Raw genomic sequence first — 21,769 nt, forward strand, 5'->3', positions numbered from 1 at the left:
GGATACTCATTCACTTCCACTTACCTCTCTATACTGTGACAAGCCTTTCACTATCAACTATACAGGGTCTTATTTATGCATTTAGGATTCTCAACATGTCCATCTAATTAGTAGAGCCTGCCATTCCTCGTTGATAAACTAATATTTTCTCCTCATCCATTATTTATTATTCATATCCATGATGTGATTAGTCAGAGCTATATTGCATCATTGTTCTCTTCATCTCTTCATACCTTCGTGTCTTTTATGTGTTATCACAAAAACACACATCATTGTTAGATTTCAACAACCTCAAAACAAAATAAGCAAGATCAGCTTGCCTTATTATTGGAATTATGTTAGTAAAAGGCTAGATGCACAACACATTGTGATCCAAGTGGGTATTGGTATCCACCCGCCTATTCCACCTGGAGCTCCAGTTGGTTTCATCAGTTTCCTTTATTATAGCAAAATTTACTATTTCTAGTAGTTTTTGGGGTCATGAACTTCCGAAGCTCTTTTGAACCCCTAAATAACGTTTTTTTGAGGTCCACAACAAGCATGTGCCTGCCACAAATATTATAGTACTCGAAGAGACCTTTATAACAAAGTATCATATGCACAAAATGGAGATCATATGACCAAGCTACGACCCCAAGAAGTTGGCTGTCCAACTAACCCCAATGGGGACCACAAACTCTTGGAATTCCATCTCCTAGGATTAGGGTTTTGGTTGTTTAGGGTTTACCTTTATCTTCAATAATAAAAAGTCCCTTGAGCCTCATTGTATCATAGTTTAGAGGCATGTGGCCACCACATCTCTTTTGAGAGATAAGCTACCATTTCCCGAACTAGTTTATTTCCATTATGTATGTAAGAATCTTTCACTTCATTGATATTAATGAAATGAATATTTTTTTTTGATGCATCTCTGTGTTTATGTTTGTATATGTACTATGTTGCATTCCTACATAAGTTCATATCAATGCTATCAGAGTGATCTTCTCTTTCTTTGTCTTTTTGTGCATGTCCCCAATGAGGTCGGGGTATAAGGAGTTAGGGATCAAACTAGTTGAACCTTTGCAAGACTAGCCTCACCGACCCTGATGGCCTCCCATGGCAAAAAAAGAAGAAAGAAGAGGAGTTTGACATCCTTTAAAACTATTGCTCGAAGAAGCCCTCAAGCGAAAAGTGAATAAGATAATGGATAACTTTGCCGAAATCCTTCGATGGATTCCCACAAGTGATGCATCTTCATCTGGCAACCACTCTAGAGGCGCCACTCCCTTTAGGGTACAAGTCAACTTTGACATTACCATATTTGAAGGCTAGATAGAGGCAGATGTTGTAGATAAATGGTTAAATCTGTTGGAAGGATATTTTTCCGTTCATGATTTTTCTAATAGGGAAATGATTACTTTTTCACTCCTTAAAGCTGCCCCGGGAAACCTACTATGAGCAGAGGGACAAGAGGGAACCCTCATTGTTTTCAGTTGCACCCACTTGGAATTATTTTCGAGACGCCATTAAGCAACAATATTACCCTGTTGAGAGCTACGATGACAAGTACATACAATGGACTACATTTGGGAAACAAAGGGATCAAGATGTGCATGAGATGACGAATCATTTCCATACTCTGTGCATAAAGTTTGATATCAAAGATTCCTAGAAACATTCGGTGCTCAACTACCATGGTTTTTTGCACAAATACATTTTGGAGGAAATGGAGTTCCTGGACATCTCCTTGCTTGGTGCAACATATCCATATGCTGCTAAGATTGAATAGAAGTTCAAGTAGAAGAAGAGAGACTTTGGATCTATGAACCCAATTTAGAGCAAAGACGCCCCCAAGTCATAGAGGAAAGGGAAAAGCCAAGCCATGATCCCTTAGGACAACTCCTCGAAGCCGCAAGCTAAGAATAACAAGAAGGGAAAGAAGGACACCAACAAGTGGTTTCAGTTCCATAAAAATCCCACTCTCAACATGAAAAAATGTCATGCAAAGTTGGCATTGGTGGCCAATCTAAAAGACTCAGAGATAGATGCATGCTTTGATTCTCATTCGTAACCTGAAAAGGGAACCAACAAGGCATAGCAGAACATTTACTCAGAAGCCAGTGCAATGGTAACCACCACCAAGCTCCAAAAGGTGGAACTTGAGGATCTAGAGGAAGGGAAGTGCCTCTTCCACTCACAGATGTGGGTAGAGGTTGTGTCGGTACAGTTCATCATCGACACTTGAAACCAGAAAAAACTGATCTCAGACGACGTCGTTAAGAGATTGAATATTCCAACAATGCCACACCCACAATCATACACCATTGGGTGGCTACACCAAGGGTGAGATATCTGATGAGCCCCAAATTTGGTAACATTTTGGGCTCATTTGGCCTAACTACCCTTGCTCAATCCTTCATTTTTCATAACTTATGCATCATTTTTTAGTATGATTATGTCATTTGTACGAATAAGGGTAGTCACTATTCCTAGGTGGCTAACACGTGCTCATTTTAGGATTTTTTGACACATGTTGGAGCAAAACCGAGCAGACAAGGGCTAGGAGACAGCCAAGCTGGGGTTGAGGATTCGTAGGGGGGTTGTCCATGGCATTAAATAGCCTTCCTCGGGATCTTCGCCCCCAACTCCGAGCTCCAAAAGCCACCAAAACTGGATCTAGAAGGCAGCCAAACAGATTTTGTGGAAGCAGCTGTTCACTCCCAGTTTGGTCAGCCAAGTCCCATAGATTTAGGAGGCCAGCTTGGGCCTCGTGATATATAAATGATAAGGCTTCAGCCTTCGAAAAGGAATTTTTTTGGAAAAACTTTTGCACATTCTGCACTACGAGCTGCCAGCTCTGTTTTGTTCTTTTGTAGCCATTATTGGCATAACTCTTGACTTATGATTATTATTTTTTAATGGGAAGCAGTCAGATTTGATCTCAGCTCTGAGTTTCTAGAGGCGCCATAGCTCTCAGGGTTGGGCCCAACTTGAGAGCTTAGGGCCTCCTTCTCTGTATTGATATCTTTCCTTTCAGCATTATGATTTTCTTTGTATGCATTTGAAACGCAGTTTGTTGAGTTAGATTTCGTTGTGTGGTTAAGTAGGTCATTGTTGAAGAATAGAGTTGTTTCAGATGTCTAGAATAGAGTAATGAGATAAGAAGTGATAAAAGCTCCAGAAAAGGGTTGCCTGCACTCTCATTTTCACCTCTTCCTAGGGGCTGGAATTGCAGACAGTGCTGCCCAACAAAAACACTAGTTTGCTTACCCATGCAATCTTCGGTGAAGTGTTTTCATTTGTAGGAGTTATTCATGCGTTCAGACCTCTTGGAATGTTTCTTTGCTTCAGTACTGTACATGGTTCTCTTTAGAAATAACGTTGTTGTTCATTGGTTTCATTAACAGTTAGGATAGATTAGTTAATATTTTGATTATGTGCAGGACGTGGTTGATTTGGTTAAGTTTACACTGTGCAGTGCATCTCCATCACTCTCTCGTCCATCTAAGCTTCGTCCAGGCCAACTGCTCATCTCCAAGTTAGATCCCTTGTCTCACAACTACTCTTTTGCCCACGTCACCCTACCTTCTTGGCCTTCCATTTCCTCTGCCCTCTTTAAGACAAGCTAGCTTTCCACACCCTCTCATCACTTCATCTCTCTGTCACTAAGTCATTACAGACCCCTATCCTACCTCCCTATCCATTCATGCATCCTCTTTCACTCACCCATCATCCAAAATCTGATTGTAGAACATCCTGTAGAATTTCTGAACATCCTATAGAAATTCTGAAACATCCTATAGAACCCTTGCAGACTTCTTGTAGAAGCTCACAAATGAGGTTTCTTGATATCCAAACTTTGTGAAACTCTCTGGAAGGGTGTCAGGGACTCCTTAGACCCTCTCTGAACCTTCCCGACATCTTCCAAGTATTTCTCCTCCTTGACCCACCTCTGCACAGTAAAAAGCCAGTTAAAAGCACAAGCATGATAATTCTAATAACTTATTCAAAAATACAAAAAGAGGTTTCTTCAGGTAGAGGTAGTCTAGACACATGTATCTTACCTTCATAGAAAGTAATGGCATCTCTCTGTAGTTTTCATTCTCCTCTTTGCATCAGTAGGACTAGCTGGTAGAATTTGGGTTCGCTAGGGTTTGTGGTTCTTTTTGGCTTTCAGTTTCTTTCCGCAAGTAGATTAGCTTCCTTTGAGTTAGCTTTCATCCATCAATTAAAAAGCTTCTTCTAAGAGCTCATAGAAGTGGGCTTGAGCCCCTAGTGGACTTGTGCCATCTGACCAAGTGACAGCTGCGGCAAGAGCTAGTACTTGTGCATATAGCACCGTCGCTTCCAAGTTTGTTACGAACTACCGGGTTGATAAAACTAAAGAAGGGAGTCCCATGAGTTGTAGCATTATTGCTACAATACTGGAGCCCACCATCTTTTTGGCGTCGTTGCTGGGGACGCGTCAGAGTATTGGTGATTGTTGCTTTTCTTCTATTTTCCTACTTTCACCTTCTGCTAAGTAGTTTATTTCATTTCCATTCTGCAATTTCCTTTCCGCAAAAGTAGCGTAGACATTTCCTGCTTTCATAGATTAGCATTTCAATTCCGCAATTTCATTTCTGCAAGCGTAGATTAGCATTTCAATTCCGCAAGCGTAGCCTAGCATTTCATTCCTGCAATTTCATTCGAGCAAAATAGATTAGTTCTTTCATGCTTTCATTTCAATTCCGCATTTCCATTTCAACAAGATAGTTAGTTGCAGTTCAATCTATTTTAGTTTTGTAGGTACCAGAAAAAAAACAAAAGCAATCAAAAGTATTTCCATTTCATGCCTCGTAGAAATCGAGATAAAACAGGCAAATTCTTACCCAACACCCCCACCACTTCACTGAGTCACCCTTCTCTCTTCTTTGGTGACAGTGATCCAGAAGAACCTATAGGTGAGCCTCCTGAGATATACGAAGATCCTATAACAGAAGAAGAGTTAGAGAACACTCCATTTGAAGCCATGGCTGACAATAGAAGAGAAGATGAGAGAATAGAAGGTGCCTTTCCCATCCGAGAGACCAATGGAGACATGAAAATGAAAAACATAAGCCCCTCCGCTTTACCTCACTTCCATGGGCTGACTACTGAAGACCCTGATACCTTCTTGTTTGAGTTTGCTGTCCTTTGTCGAACCTATGACTATACCGAAGATGAGCAAAAACTGAAACTCTTCCCCTCTACCCTTAAGGATGAAGCATTACGCTGGTTCATGGGCTTACCTGGGAACAGTATCACCACTTGGGCTCAGATGCAGCAAGCTTTCAATACCAAATATCGGGACTACTATAGGTCCAAGGAAGCCAAGGGAGAAATCTTTCGGATGACCATGGGGAATGATGAGTCTTTAGAAGATTACGAGGAAAGGTTCCAACTTAGCTATAAACGGGCCAGGTGCACACTTGACCCTGAATCTCTCAAGTTGGTCCTGCTCCGAGGAGTCCCTGAAGACCTTCTAGATACCCTTCACATGCTAGCTGGAGGAGATATTTACCAACTACCTTATGAGGATATAAAGACTGTGTTTAGGAACCACTCTAGGGCAGCCTGGAAAAGAGGTAGAGGAAACCCCCTCTCAGCTAGTATTCCTTTCTCCAAACATGAGTTTGCAAATCAGTTAGAGGACCTCAAGAGTGAGGTGAGACAGACCATTGCCATGCAACTTGATACATTCCGAATCCAGCAGAAGAAAGAGGAAGCTGAGAGGGCTTTGGCTATCTTCTACCCTAGGTGTACAAGGAAGCACCCTAAGAACGAGTGCCCATTACATTCGGTAGAGGTATGTTTCGTTTGTGAGGAGGACCACCCCACAAACCAATGCCCAACCTTACCTGGGCTTAAAGCCATGTACCAAGGAACGGAGGCGCCCACTAAACCTCTCTGTTTCCTCAACCAAAGGAGGCCACATGGGCCGAGACCTTACCAGCAGGGGATGCAAGGGACACCCCAAGCTTATTATAGCCCCAACCAATCTACTCCTATACCTTCCTGCAGTCCCCCTGCTCATCCTTCCTGGTCTGTACCTCCCCCATGGTCTTACCCACCTCAGTACCATACTCATCCCACTACTCATTCGTTTCACTCACATGCCCAGCCATAGCCTCAGTGGAATGCACCTCAACCGAGGTGGAGGCCCCAGTACAATACTCCTCCCGCCATTTTTCCTCCACCACTAGCTCAACCACAACCATTACCTCCTGCTCCTCCAAGACAACCCCAAATGCCTGCTCAACCGAACCCGAATCCCAACAACTGACAGGCCCAGCAGGTATCTACTGGGGAAACAACATGCCCTACCTATGCTGTGGAGATCCAGGAGATCAACCTACGATCTGGGAAGACTCTTTCGGATCGCCAGCCTCCTCCCCCAGAGGATGAGGAAGATAAACAGGAAAGTGAACCAAAAGCCATTCCACCATTTACTGAGAGACTAACAGCAACCACACAACCCAACCCAGAGGAGGATGAGCTTCTGGGAGAACTCAAACAGTTGTGTGTGAGGATACCACTTCTCCAAGCCATCAAAGATGTACCGATATACAACAAACTGGTTAAGGAAAAGTGTTTCAGACACCCAGGCAGGCGAAAAAGAGATGCCTCAACCATCAACGTCATAGGACAACTGTCTGATCTTATGTTGGGGCAAGTAATCTGCCCAAAGTATTTGGATCCTAGGAGTCATGTAGTTGATGTCCACATCAATGGCACCATCATACCCCATAGTTTGATTGATCTAGGGGCTGCCATTAATGTGATGACCAGAGATACCATGCTCAAACTCAACCTTCAGGGTTCCTTAAGAAATACCTCGACAGTCCTGCAGCTAGCAAATCGCTCCACCGTGACTCCCGAAGGGATTGTAGAGGATGTCTTGGTCTCTGTTGACTCTTGGGAGTACCCTGCAGACTTCTTGGTTCTTCAACCAAAGGCAAAGCTTACTGGATACCCCCTTATTTTGGGAAGGCCTTGGTTAGCCACTGTGGATGCTTACATAAGCTGCCATGTAGGAAACATGACCATCAAAAATGGTCCTATGTCCAAGCAGCTAGTCCTATATCCTCCTGCCCAACCTCTATTAGAGCATGACTTACCACTTTGGTTGGAAGAAGGAGAACAGGATGAGGTGTACTTTGCACCCTTGTGCACCTTAGAAACCACTAGGGGAGGTCCTCAAACCAAGGATGATTTGATTGAGACCTTGATTCAGAATCCACCTCCCAGTGCATTGTCCTTAGAGAAATTGGTGGAGGATACCCAAGCCAGCACCTTAGTGGACCTTTGTGTGACCAATACAACCACTCCCAGAGTTAAAAATGTGGAGTTTGGCCCCGAGAGAACGTTAAATATCAGCTCCTCCCTATCTCCTTCCCAGGAAAATGAGCTATGTAGTCTGTTGGCCAGTCATCTAGATGCTTTTGCTTGGAGCTATAAGGAGATGAAAGGAGTCCATCCTTCAGTCTGTACCCATCACATCTACATCAAAGAAGATTGTAAATCGGTCAGGCAACCCCAAAGGAGAATGAATCCAGCCCTTAAGGACATCGTCAAGGAAGAATTGCAAAAACTGTTGGATGCAGGATTCATTTACCCCATCTCGGATAGCGAGTGGGTGTCCCCTCTGGTGTTGGTTCCCAAGAAAAACGGGAAGTGGAGAATCTGTGTGGACTACCGAGAACTGAACAAAGCCACCAAGAAAGACCACTTTCCTCTACCCTAGATCAAGTGTTGGATGGACTGGCGGGAAAGAAGTATTTCTCTTTCCTAGATGGGTTTAGCGGGTATAATCAGATCCAAATCAGCCCGGAAGACCAAGATAAGACCACCTTCACTTGTCCTTGGGGTACCTTTGCTTACTGAGTTCTTCCCTTTGGACTATGCAACGCTCCTGCCACCTTCCAGAGAGCCGTCTTGAGCATATTTTCCGAGCTGGTCCATGACTCGGTGGAAATCTATATGGATGACTTCACTCCTTATGGGTCCAACTTCCAGGAAGCATTGTCCAATCTGGGAAAAGTCCTAACCAAGTGCATTGAGATGAACCTGTCCCTTAGTCCTAAAAAATGTGAGTTCTTGATGACTGAAGGGACCGTGCTAGGACATACCATTTCTCGCCAAGGGTTACAGGTGGATCCTAACAAAATTGCTCTCATCAAAAAGGTTCCACCTCCTCAGAAGGTAAGAGATGTTCGAAGTTTCTTAGGTTTAGCAGGGTATTACAGGAGATTCATTAAAGACTTCAGTAAGCTAGCCTCGCCATTGTTTGGCCTCTTAGCAAAAGATATTGAGTTTAAATGGACTGACGATTGTCAGAAGGCTCTGAATGAATTAAAGGATAAGTTGGTGTCTGCCCCAATCTTGAGAGGTCCAAATTGGGCCCTACCTTTCCACATCCACACTGATGCCTCGAACAAAGCCATAGGGGCAGCCTTAGGACAAGTTGAACAAAAACTTCCATACGCCATATACTTTGTCAGCAAAAACTTATCCAAGGCAGAACTAAATTATACTGTAACTGAGAAAGATTTCTTGGCCGTGTTCCATGCACTGAACAAGTTCTGACATTATATCACTGTCTATCAAACATTTGTACATATTGATCATGCTGCAATTAGATATTTAATGAATAAACCAGATGTGAATGCTTGTATTATTAGATGGTTACTTTTGTTGGAGCAGTTTGATTTGACTATCGTTGACAAACCAGGTAAAGAAAATGTTGTTGCTGACTTCTTGTCTAGATTGGATTTACCTGCAGGTGAGGATGGAACAGTGGATGCCCAGATGCCAGATGAACATCTATTTGCTATCTCAGTACTCTCTCCATGGTTTGCTGATATAGCAAACTACCTTGTCTTAGCACAGTTCCCTCCGCACCTATCCTCAAGAGAGAAGAGCAGAATCGTAAGGAAGAGTGCCTCATTCACTTGGATCGGGGGCAACCTGTTCAAGCTTGGCCCCAATTAGATCTTAAGGCGTTGTGTAAGGGAGGAGGAAGTCTTTGATATCCTCCTAACCTGTCATGACAGGCCTTGTGGAGGACATTTTTCAGCCAAAAGAACTGCCTTCAAAATCCTACAGGCAGGCTACTATTGGCCCACGCTTCATCAAGATGTCAGAAGATATATCAGCCAATGTGACCGATGCCAAAGGATGGGGAAACCGACTCCAAGGGAAGAAATGCCTCTCCAACCTCAAGTGACTCTTGAGCCATTTGAGAAGTGGGGTATGGATTTTTTGGGTCCAATGAATCCTCCTTCAAGGCAAAGGTCTTACATCATTGTGTGCACAGAATACCTGACAAAGTGGGCAGAAACCAAGGCAATCAAAGCAGCGACAGAAGAAAAGGTGGCCGAGTTCTTAAGAGAAAACATCTTCTACAAATTTGGCTACCCAAGAGAGCTAGTCACCGATCAAGGAAGCCAGTTCACCTCCAACTTAATTGAAGACCTACTCGCTCATCACAAAATCAAGCATAGGACTTCCACCCCCTATCATCCTCAAGCAAATGGGTAGGTGGAAGTCACCAATAGAGCATTGGAAGAGATCTTGACTAAGGTGGTGAGCAGCAGTAGAAAAGATTGGGCAGATCGCCTGGTTGAGGCCACTTGGGCTTACAACACGACTTGGAATACCACAACCAGCTTCACACCTTATGAGCTGGTCTATGGGAAGAGAGCTTTGCTGTCAATTGAGTTCGAGTACAACACCTTGAGGATGGCAGCTCAGTTAGACCTAGATCTCAGCCATGCCCAACAAGAAAGGTTATTACAGCTGAATGGGCTAGATGAACACCGAATTCAGGACCTTCTCCACTCAGAGGTGGTTCAACTTCAGAGGAACGTATGGCATGACCGGCACCTCAATTACAAGCAATTCCAGCCGGGAGATTGGGCACTGTTGTACGATTCCAGACATAAGGATTTTAAGGGGAAGCTGAGAACAAGATGGTTGGGACCATATGCAGTGGAGAAGTGTAATGACAATGGGTCTGTTCTTGTTCGGACCATTGATGAGGAAGCCATCCCCATGCTCGTCAATGGGCATCGACTAAAGATCTACAGGAAACCTCTTTCGAGGCAAGAATTCATCAAAACTGTGGAAAAATCAGTGCTGGTCATAGAGAAGGGTTCTGCCTCTGTTTTGGGCATACCCTAAACATCAAAACAAAAAAAAAAAAAAGATCCTTGGGTGAAAACCTTTATGAGGCTCCCAAGGCAGATGGTAGGGGTGAAAACCTCATTGAGGCGCCCCTGTTGTCTTTCTGAAAATTTTTGAATAAAAAAGACCCTTGGGTGAAAACCTCTCTGAGGCGCTCAAGGCAGATGGTAAGGGTGAAAACCTCACTGAGGCGCCCCTGCTGTCTTTCAAAAAAAAAAAAAAAAAAAAAAAAAAAAAAAACAAACAAAGAAAAGGAAAACAGAAAAGAAGGAAGCAGAAATAGGAAAACAGGCTCAAGATTTGACAATTCATGCAAGTTGCAGGTATTCCATGCAGAAAAGGAGGTTTCTCAACTCAAGGACAAGGGTCCCTACTATGCTACCAGGTGACCTCACCAGCACTCCCTCCAGAAACACTCATCTCTTCCAAGGTCTGGGCACGATTTGATCACAGTTTAGCCTTCTATAGGAAGCTACAGGACTTTCTACAGGAAGTTCTGTATTTCTACAGGAAACTTCCTGTAGAATCTTTGGACGGACCAGGACCAACTGTGTGGAAGAATTTGAAGCCCGAAGTCCAATAAGGAGGCATGCAACCAATGTTTTTCTCCATCACCCACTGCTGTCGCCTCCTTCTACCACCCCTGCTGCCATGTGATGGAAATACCTGCACAGTCAAATCAGAATGTTGGATTCTCAGAAGAAACAATTCTCAAATGGAATAAAGTATGCAGAGGCCCAATGCGCTACTTATCAAAGCAATCCGAGGACCCTGCAATCGTGACCATGATTCCACCGTTTCGGCATGCACCCGAGGAGGAGAAACGACTACAGGATATCCTACAGGAATCCTGTAGCAGTTGATCCGGCTAGAGCATACACCATGAAGGCACCTGCAACTCATAAAGATGGCACATGCACCATCCGCAGCCAGGTAACCGGTCTTGTAACCAGCAACAGTCGGCAAGAAGGAACTCCCGTGCCTGTGCATGAAGCAGCAGCAAGCGGATCTGTCACCCTCATCCTGAAGCATGAAAATAACATCGCGGACGAACAGGTAAGTGCCTCACCCTTTTTCTTCAAATTACATGAACAATGCTCTAAAATGTGTGCGAGTATGGAAATGAATGGGTTGAGCCAGTCGGGTAGCCATTCAACTGGCCACCACGACCAGTCCGATGGTCTTGTCCGATTCAGAAAGCATTGGTTGTGTCAAACAAGACAGGAAATGGACACGTGGGAAGCGTCCAGTCGGGGAGAAGCGACGATCTAACAGAAATGGCAGCGGTAGATATGCAGGGAATGATTCGGCGGTCAGGCAGACTTACAGTGGAATGATAACAGGTGACGTCGTCCAACGGTCCGGTAGGGACAGCTCACCCTCGCGCCACGAGTTCCGCAGGGATTCAAATCCACCAGCTAGATCGCGTATGGCACTCCACTCATTTATCCTCAACCGCTTTGCAGTCGAGTAAGCATCCGAAATTTCCTGAAGACTATTACTCCGAGTCCTCGGCTTGTTCAAACATCCGGTGGTTGCACAGAAGGCCCAGAATCACTGACGCGCTCTCCAGAACCCATGCACGACTTCTACAGGAAGTTGCGCTACAGGAAGCTCACCGCTCCGGAGGAAATTAATCTATTCACGTCAAAGGTGGCAAGTTGGAACGAGGTAAGACTGAACCTAGTCCTCCCATGCAATTGGTTCGAAGGGTGGCGAAGTTGACGTCCTAAAAAAGTAGAATTGCAGTCTGCGCATGAATTTGCAAGCGTCGTCTTACTTCTGCATGAGAATTGTCGTCGTAGTGTATATGCGGGGTTTTCTACAGGATTTTGTTCATAATTGAGCCACTGTCAAGGCTCACTTGTAGACAGTCGTGAACTCACAAACTATGTGCATGACAGAGGCGTAATTTTGCGCTCTGTCTAAGGAAATCCCAAAGGTCCATCTTTTTATACGTGCCAGCCAGCTCCGGCTAACACAGCAAGCTTTCACCATGCCGGGTGGGTTCATTAGGAAAGAACCGACAGAATCAAAGAAGCTACAGGAAAACCCTAAGGTGGTAGACCTGTTTTCTCGTGCACGGTGGATGTCGTTCTGCGACAAGCTTCAAGGTTACGATGACGAGGTGGCAGAGGAATTCCTGCGAGCTTTGAAGCCAAAATCAAAAACACTGGCCGTTGTTAATTTCAGAGGTTTGAATCTCAGACTCACACCACAGTTCATCAGCAGAGTCACTGATCTCCCGATGGGGGTACCGTGGGATAAGAAGGAGAGAAAACTAGGCCAGAAGGCTAAGAAGGAGTTCTTTCTACTGGAGGAGCAATTCTCAGAGGACAAGAACGAAGTTCGAAGAGCCAGCCTACAGCTGCTCTAGAGTGAGGTCAGCCTCCAAATTATGAAGTATATCACGTGTGAGGGGCGATTCAGCATCGTGTATGGATACCATTTCAGGCTGCTCACAGAACTTAGGCACCAAATGGACCTACCCTCAGAAAACAAGTTGAGTATTCCTTACTTCCTCCTACAGTCCATGACTGAATGTGCAACCAAGTTACGAGAGGGAACGCCAGACCAGATAGCCCATCATGGGCTCATTAAGCTCCTCGTGGAGGATGCACTCCACACATACACCGTTCCTCTCTCGTGGGAAGCCTTTCGAAACTTGACTAAGGATGATGACATCAAAATTTTGGCTGAGGAGCTCACCTCCTCTAGCAGTGAGGAGAAGGAACCAATTCAAGCAGAGAAGAAAGGAAAAGGCCAAGAAACCATGGCCAAAGCACCAAAGAAAGAACACAAGGGGAAACAAGAGAAACACCAGGCTGCCAAAACAGAGGATGACAAACCCACATTAACACCCAGGGAGAAAAGGTTACAGAGCAGGGTGGGAAGGACTAAACAAGTCCACGTCATTGAAGGCAGCCTTAGCAAAGTCAAAAGACAAAGCACCCTCAGCCAAGCAGGCTAAAACGGTGCCACCTGTTTCTACAGGAAAATAAAAAACGGCTTCTATAGGAAGCCAGAAATTAACCGCTACAAGGCTTTCTACAGGAAGTCCTGAGAAAGGAACACAGAAGGAGAAGACGGCCGAAATCCTTGCTAGGGAGGCAGCAGCTATGCTGGCCACCCTAAGTACCCCTCCCAAGCCGAAGGAGAAAAGAAAGAGGGAGACCCCTCTGTATTTCAAAGCAAGGAGAAGTGTCAGAATCAAAACAGGCAGGCCCCAACCTCCATCCAGCGACCCAATTACCATAGAAGACACCCCTACCTCGCCAAGGGAGAGGTCCCCCTCAAAAATATTAGTCACTTATGAGCGGGGGAGCCGAAAGAAAACTGCCTGGAAGGAGAGGATGGAAAGGTTGGCTTCAAAAACCCCTCTACAAGATGCTGAGGCCGTTCTACAGGAAACATTGGCTAGGCTCAAGGAGACTGAAAGAATGGAGGGAGAGGCAGCCACATCACCACCAAGGGAAGATGGAGTAGAGCCACGGAGGGAAGAAGAGGTAGAGCATATTCCGGAACCTAGTCCCCAGCCAAGCTTGAGCTCGTATTATAACTTTTTGGAGGCTGGAAAAATTATTCCACAGAAATTCACAGTGCCGCTTTTCTTTGCGTTGGAGGAAGAAAGAGTGAGAACCCACACGTGGATGAGGATAGCTAAATCTAAAGGAGTGGCAGATATAGGCCCCTTGGAGGAACAACTCAAGGAGGCACGAAGAGAATTAGCTATGGCCAAACACGTGGGAAACTGCCAGCGGGTATTCCTACATGAAGAGAATGAGAAACTCAAACTGCAGCTACAGGAACAGAGGAAAGAAAGGGGCACAGCATCAGAGGACACTACAACAGAACCTCAAGGAAAAGAAGGACTGCAAGTTGGTCTTGGGGAGCTAAACCAGCATCTACAGGAAAGGGAATCGCAAGCACAAATCGAGATACAAGCTCTCAAACAGTAGTTACAACAAAAAGAGGCACAACTGGCCTGCATGGCCAGTTGGGCCATGGATGCTCTACAATGTAGACAACCGGCCAAATCTTATGGCCTATACCTACGGGAACAGTGGCTGCAATTCCAAATTAATGCATTAGCACAGAGGGGTATCTCCCAAATCCAAGACCCCCAGTAGTTCACAGAGTTATGCAATAGCAGTTCATCAGAGGACAAGGCCAAACTATCAGAGTTCTATCTCCATAATTTGGCCCTTCCTAATGTGACTTCATGGGATCCCAACACAGTCGTAGGAGATATGCAGTTGATGGCATTTGCCTCATGGTTGAACCATGAAGAAAAGAGAGCAGCAGAGGTCAAAGAGGTCATGAACCGAGAGTTACATGAGCCACTGCTGATTAGAACAGAGCCAGGGGACCCCACTGCATTGATATCAGCCCACCAACACTTAGCAACCGACTCTCAAGCTTTATTGAAATACATGGATCAGCAGGCTCAGGCTATAGCACATTTCGAGGATATGGAGCAATTATTAGGGGACAATTGTGTTCATGCTTGCACTCGCCGGTGGAACACATTGTCCCACAGCCTCAAAATCAGGGAATATCACACTCCAACTCGAATGAGGGAAGCTCTAGTACGGGTGCCCCTCTACAAGAAGTCCATACAGAACCTCCAAGCCAGCTGGATTGGCCTCAAGCTAAGCCCACCTTTGCTTTTAGGATTGATGGAAGGCAGCACAGAGAAAGAAGAGCATAAGCAGTGGGAAGAGGTGGAAAGGAAGGCTGGGTTCCATGCCAGTGAGGAGGATACTACTTCAGAAGCCTGGGATGTGAGAGTGGCGGTGAAAGCAATGAAGGATGAGGAGCTGGATTAGTTGCTCAGGGATGAGCAATCATTTTAGTTGGGGGGTGATGATGAGCCCCAAATTTGGTAACATTTTGGGCTCATTTGGCCTAACTACCCTTGCTCAATCCTTCATTTTTCATAACTTATGCATCATTTTTTAGTATTTTTATGTCATTTGTACGAATAAGGGTAGTCACTATTCCTAGGTGGCTAACACGTGCTCATTTTAGGATTTTTTGACACATGTTGGAGCAAAACCGAGCAGACAAGGGTTAGGAGACAGCCAAGCTGGGGTTGAGGATTCGTAGGGGGGTTATCCACGGCATTAAATAGCCTTCCTCGGGATCTTCACCCCCAACTCCGAGCTCCAAATGCCACCAAAACCGGATCTAGAAGGTAGCCAAACGGATTTTGAGGAAGCAGCTGTTCACTCCCAGTTTGGTCAGCCAAGTCCCATAGATTTAGGAGGCCAGCTTGGGCCTCATGATGTATAAATGATAAGGCTTCAGCCTTCGAAAAGGAATTTTTTTGGAAAAACTTTTGCACATTCTGCACTACGAGCTGCCAACTCTGTTTTGTTCTTTTGTAACCATTATTTGCATAACTATTGACTTATGATTATTATTTTTTAATGGGAAGCAGTCATTTTTTATCTCAGCTCTGAGTTTCTAGAGGAGCCATAGCTCTCGGGGTTGGGCCCAACCTGAGAGCTTAGGGCCTCCTTCTCTGAATTGATATCTTTCCTTTCAGCATTATGATTTTCTTTGTATGTATTTGAAACGCAGTTTGTTGAGTTAGATTTCGTTGTATGGTTAAGTAGGTCATTGTTGAAGAATAGAGTTGTTTCAAATGTCTAGAATAGAGTAATGAGATAAGAAGTGATAAAAGCTCCAGAAAAGGGTTGCCTGCACTCTCAATTTCACCTCTTCCTAGGGGCTGGAATTGCAGACAATGCTGCCCAACAAAAACACTAGTTTGCTTACCCATGCAATCTTCATTGAAGTGTTTTCATTTGTAGGAGTTATTCATGCGTTCAGACCTCTTGGAATGTTTCTTTGCTTCAGTACTATACATGGTTCTCTCTAGATATAACGTTGTTGTTCATTGGTTTCATTAACAGTTAGGATAGATTAGTTAATATTTTGATTATGTGCAGGACGTGGTTGATTTGGTTAAGTTTACACTGTGCGGTTCATCTCCATCACTCTCTCATCCATCTAAGCTTCGTCCAGGCCAACTTCTCATCTCCAATTTAGATCCCTTGTCTCACAACTACTCTTTTGCCCACGTCACCCTACCTTCTTGGCCTTCCATTTCCTCTGCCCTCTTTAAGACAAGCTAGCTTTCCACACCCTCTCATCACTTCATTTCTCTGTCACTAAGTCATTACAGACCCCTATCCTACCTCCCTATCCATTCATGCATCCTCTTTCACTCACCCATCATCCAAAATCCGATTGTAGAACATCCTGTAGAAATTTCTGAACATCCTGTAGAAATTCTGAAACATCCTGTAAAGCCCCTGCAGACTTCCTGTAGAAGCTCACAAATGAGGTTTCTTGATATCCAAACTTTGTGAAACTCTCTGGAAGGGTGTTAGGGACTCCTTAGAACCTCTCTGAACCTTCCCGACCTCTTCCAAGCATTTCTCCTCCTTGACCCACCTCTACACAGTAAAAAGCCAGTTAAAAGCACAAGCATGATAATTCTAATAACTTATTCAAAAATACAAAAAGAGGTTTCTTCAGGTAGAGGTAGTCTAGACACATGTATCTTACCTTCATAGAAAGTAATGGCATCTCTCTGTAGTTTTCATTCTCCTCTTTGCATCAGTAGGACTAGCTGGTAGAATTAGGGTTTGTTAGGGTTTGTGGTTCTTTTTGGCTTTCAGTTTCTTTCCGCAAGTAGATTAGCTTCCTTTGAGTTAGCTTTCATCCATCAATTAAAAATATTCTTCTAAGAGCTCATAGACGTTGGCTTGAGCCCCTAGCAGACTTGTGCTAGCTGACCAAGTGACAGCTGCAGCAAGAGCTAGTACTTGTGCATTCAGCACCGTCGCTTCCAAGTTTGTTACGAACTACCGGGTTGATAAAATTAAAGAAGGGAGTCCCAGGAGTTGTAGCATTATTGCTACAATACTGGAGCCCAACAATATCCATGTCAGCCAACAGTGTTTCCTACTTTATAGCATCATTCCCTTTACAGATGAGGTATTGTGCAATGTTGCCCCTCTAGAAGTCTGTGATGTTTTATTACGTCAGCCATACCTATGGGAGAAAGATGTTGTATATGAATCCAAAACTCATTCTATTATTATTACTATGGGTCATAAATTGTACAAGATACTAGAGGTAACATGGCTTACTGCCTTTTCTTTGATCTCTACTAAATAATGTTGTAAGATCCTTTCCCAGACTAGGAATTTTTCTTCCTTGTGATTTTCCCTCGGAGCAAGAGGAAGATTATGGCCACATCCATAGCCTCTAGATTGGGCTCCTTTGCACGGAATCATCAGGTGGACAAGGTCATGGATGAGTATAGCGGCATCTTCACTTCACCCATAGGGGTACCCCTACACTGTTAGTTCAAGCACTCCATCGATCCGGCCTCGGGCACATGGTAGCCTAATGAACCAATCTACCAATGCTCTATTATGTAGAATGATGAAATCAAGAGGAATATTTAGGAGTCTTTGCAGAAATGGCACATAAAGCCAAGTTCATCACCCTATGGGATCCCGATCGTGTTGGTACAGAAGAAGGAAAGAACCTAGAGGCTCTGTATTAACTATTGGGTAATGAATAAGAGAACTGTTTGGAATTGGTATCCAATCCCATGGATTGATGACCTTCTGGACCAAATCAAGGGGGGGAATATTTCAGTAATATTTAATTGAAGTTTTGTTATCACCAGGTACCAATCAAACCCTCTAATGTATGGAAGACTACCTTCAAATCCAAGGAGGTCCTTTTTGAATGGTTGGTCATGCCTTTCAGGTTGATGAATGCCCCTACAACCTTCATGAGGCTGATGGATGACATATTGCATCCCTTCACCAACTCATTCGTGGTAATGTATTTAGACAACATCATGATCTTCAACCAAGTTGGGAAGAGCACCTACATCATATTTGGCAGGTCTCCAAACCCTACGACAATATAAACTGCGTGCCAATTTGGAGAAATGCACTTTGGTATGACCCAGGTTCAATATATGGGGTACATTATTGATGAGTGAGGTGTGCTTGTGGACCCATCCAAGATACAAGTTGCTCAGGATTGGCTAGCCAAAACTACCCTAACAGAGCTCTGTAGCTTTCTAGGTCTTGCCAATTTCTATCACAAGTTCATGTTGGGATTCTGTCATCTCACTTAGCCTTTGAGTCAAGTCACCAAGGGAAGAACGAAATAAAATTTCTTTTGGTCGGAATCCCAACAGAAGGAATTTTTCGATTTGAAGCATCAACTTTGCTTCACACAATTGATCACATTACCTTACCTACAACAACCATTTTAAATTGAGATAGATGCCTCTAACTATGCTATTGGAGTAATTCTTACCCAGCAGGGGAATCCAGTGGCATATCACAATGAGACACTTTCAGATACAGTCTAAAAGTATCTTGCTTATGACAAAGAGATGTATCTCATTGCGTAGGCCTACGGACAATGGAAGCATTACATTTTGTGGAAGGAAACAATCATCCACATAGACTAATGACCCTTGTCGTTCATACAGACATAAGGAAATTTACCAAATGATCGCCATCAAAAATGGTCCAAATATCTACAATAGGTCCATTTGAACATTAAGTACAAGAAGGGAAGCACCAATAATGTTGCAAATTTCCTTAGTTGACCTCTAGTTATAGCGTTGACCACTGTGCTCGACTCTTGTGGACATGAGACTTTGGGATGGTTGTATCTTTACAAGAGAGATTCAAAATTTAGTACGACATACCAAATGCTCCTAGAAGGCAAGCAAGTTCTAGTCTTTCACCTCCAAGGCACATTATTATGCCATGTTGGAAACCTTTGTGTTCCTTCAAGCGAGCATGCCAAGATGATATTAGAGGCACACTACAGTCAGGTCGTCAGACATTTTGGGGTAGAAAAAACAGTGGCAGTGTTGCAAAAGTATTTCTATTGGATGAACCTTCGACATGATGTTGGGAGGTACATCAAATCCTGCATTTTATGCTCCATTGCCAAACCTACAATCAATAAGAAAGGTATGTATACTCCTCGAACTACTTCTAACGGGCCCTGGGAATCCATCTCCATGGATTACATGTCGGGATTTCCTTCTACCAAGCATGGCCATGACTATATTTTCATGGTCATCAATATATTCTCTAAGATGGCCATTCTAACGGCATGCAAGAAGAGTATCATAGCAGAAGAAACTACCAAAATATTCATTGAATGAGTGTAGGTACACTTTTGGATCCCACGGTCCATTATCTCAGATTGGGACAAAAGGTTCCTAAGTAAATTCTGGTCAAGCCTCTTGTCATTGTTGGATACCAAGCTTAATAAGTCCATGACCTTCCACCCCTAAATTGATGGCCAAATAAAGGTAGTGAACAAGATGATTGTGCACATCATGTGCATGTACAACTCGAAGCATGCATGCACATGGGATGAAAGCCTCCTCTATGTCCAACAAAACTACAATAGATCTCTCCATAGCTTAACTGGCCACAGCCCCTTTCAGGTGGGGTTGGAATTACTGGCACTATGTCCCATTGATGTTTCCATACCACTTGTAGCTACTCAGATAGTTTTTGTTCATGTCAGCTACCAGCTTCAATGAATGAATTTAGCACATCTTCCAATAGGTCTATGACATATTGGAAATATCAAATGCTAATTACAAACAACATCATGATCTGCATTGGGTAAAACACAAGTTTCAGGTGGGCGAAAAAGTTTCGTTACATTTGCAAAAGTAACGCCTCGCTTGGGCCCACTACAAGCTTTGCCTGCTCCAATATGGGCCTTACACCATCACTAAGGTTGTAGGAGACAATGATTTCTAACTCAGTATTCTATTGTTCCTTGGCCTACACCTAGTATTCAATGTGGACTAACTATGTTTCCCCCATTCCAAGACACATCAGGCATTGCTCAACAACTGACGCCAATAGAGCTTAACTCAATCTATATTGAACAGACCAAAACTGATAGGATCATGGAAACATAGATCAATAACACCCACTAACATAGACCCAGATATATCAAGTGGTCAAAGTAGGCCCGCTCCTTCACCAAGGCAAGTGGCTCACTAGGAACCAGGTTCAACAAAAATTTCCTCACCTCATGGAGCCTTTGCATGAAATGACGATTGTTGGGTGCAATATTTAAGGATTTTTTAGGCATCCTTTTCCCCATTTTTGGCCATTTTTCCTGATTTTAACCTGTAATCTCCCTATTCTAATGTCACTCCCTCTGATAAAGAAGAAATATTTTCTTTGACATATTCTTATGTTGTTTTCTGCTAAATATTGAATGAAATTATGCTTTCTTTGGGATGACTAACTAGGGTGTCTTTGGAAGTGTTCTTCAGAATTTTTTTATTTCATGTATTTCCATAGCTACTGATGGCCATGGATAAATGATTGATGTTATTCATTAATGATACATGGTTCAAGTTGTTGTTACACCTTGGATTGTCATATTTTTCTATTACACCATGAAGGTGTTGTTACACCGTGAATTGTCAAGACTATAGTTGTTACTTTCAAAGATAGCTCTCAAAGAGTCATATAAAGTAATGATAATATAGGTAGTTATAACAGTGTGTCTAGATAGGAGTGGCGTAACCACAATGATCTGTATTTAAATAGCTTATAACAATTTATATCTTTTTAAATTACTTCTATTAGCATAATTAGCATGAGAATCGCAGATTCTCATGACTGTTTTTTTTTTCCAATTTCGGGACTCTGTAAAAGGATTTATAAAGAGAGCTTAGTCTCATATAAGGATAGAAAGACATCAGGATAGAGATATCTATATTATGATTTTTTTACTCTTCGGTCATTCTTAATACAAAGTATATTTGGTGATGCTACTTAAATTCTTGTGTTGTGTTTTTAACTAAGTTTCCATTTTCTTCCTGCAACCTGGTAGGGAGGAAGGGCCCTCCTCTTTAGCAGGGATAAAAGTGTTGGCGGAATAGTTATTTATTTTATGTGTTAAGTATGGATTTCTTATTATCGTTGTACATGTCGTTATAAAAATAGAAGAGAGCTAAGAGAGATTATACACACAACAAATCACATACTCTCTTTTATTGATCACATAAAGCAATTACATATATAAGAACTAGATCTTCGATTTCTATATGATAAGATCTGAAGAAGGTAGATCTATTACTCATAAAAAACTCACACACATAGGGAAATGACAACTTCTAGATTGACTCCCTAGGATTCACAATTACATCTCATACACATGGGAATAACACCTCTGAATACTCACTAACAACTTGCAATACACATGGAACACATGACACATTACTTCCAACACCCTCCCTTAATGCTTACATGGATAACAAGAAAAACAAATATTATAACAATAAATGAATCTTTATCTGATTGGTCTTAATTATCACTCACATCCACTCAGGAATCTTGCAAACTCCACTCTTTAACCACCACATCTTCAAGTTATCACTTGACCTCCATTTAAAACATAACTGCCTTTGACCATCGTTGATCAACTTTGCAAGATCAACAATATTGACACCTCGACTCGTCGAGGCTTCCGCGATAAAAGT

This window comes from Pinus tabuliformis, chromosome 2_2, assembly GCF_031772625.1.
Source record: "Pinus tabuliformis cultivar Carrire ecotype Pingquan chromosome 2_2, CPIR1, whole genome shotgun sequence".
In the NCBI taxonomy this organism is placed as follows: domain Eukaryota; kingdom Viridiplantae; phylum Streptophyta; class Pinopsida; order Pinales; family Pinaceae; genus Pinus; species Pinus tabuliformis.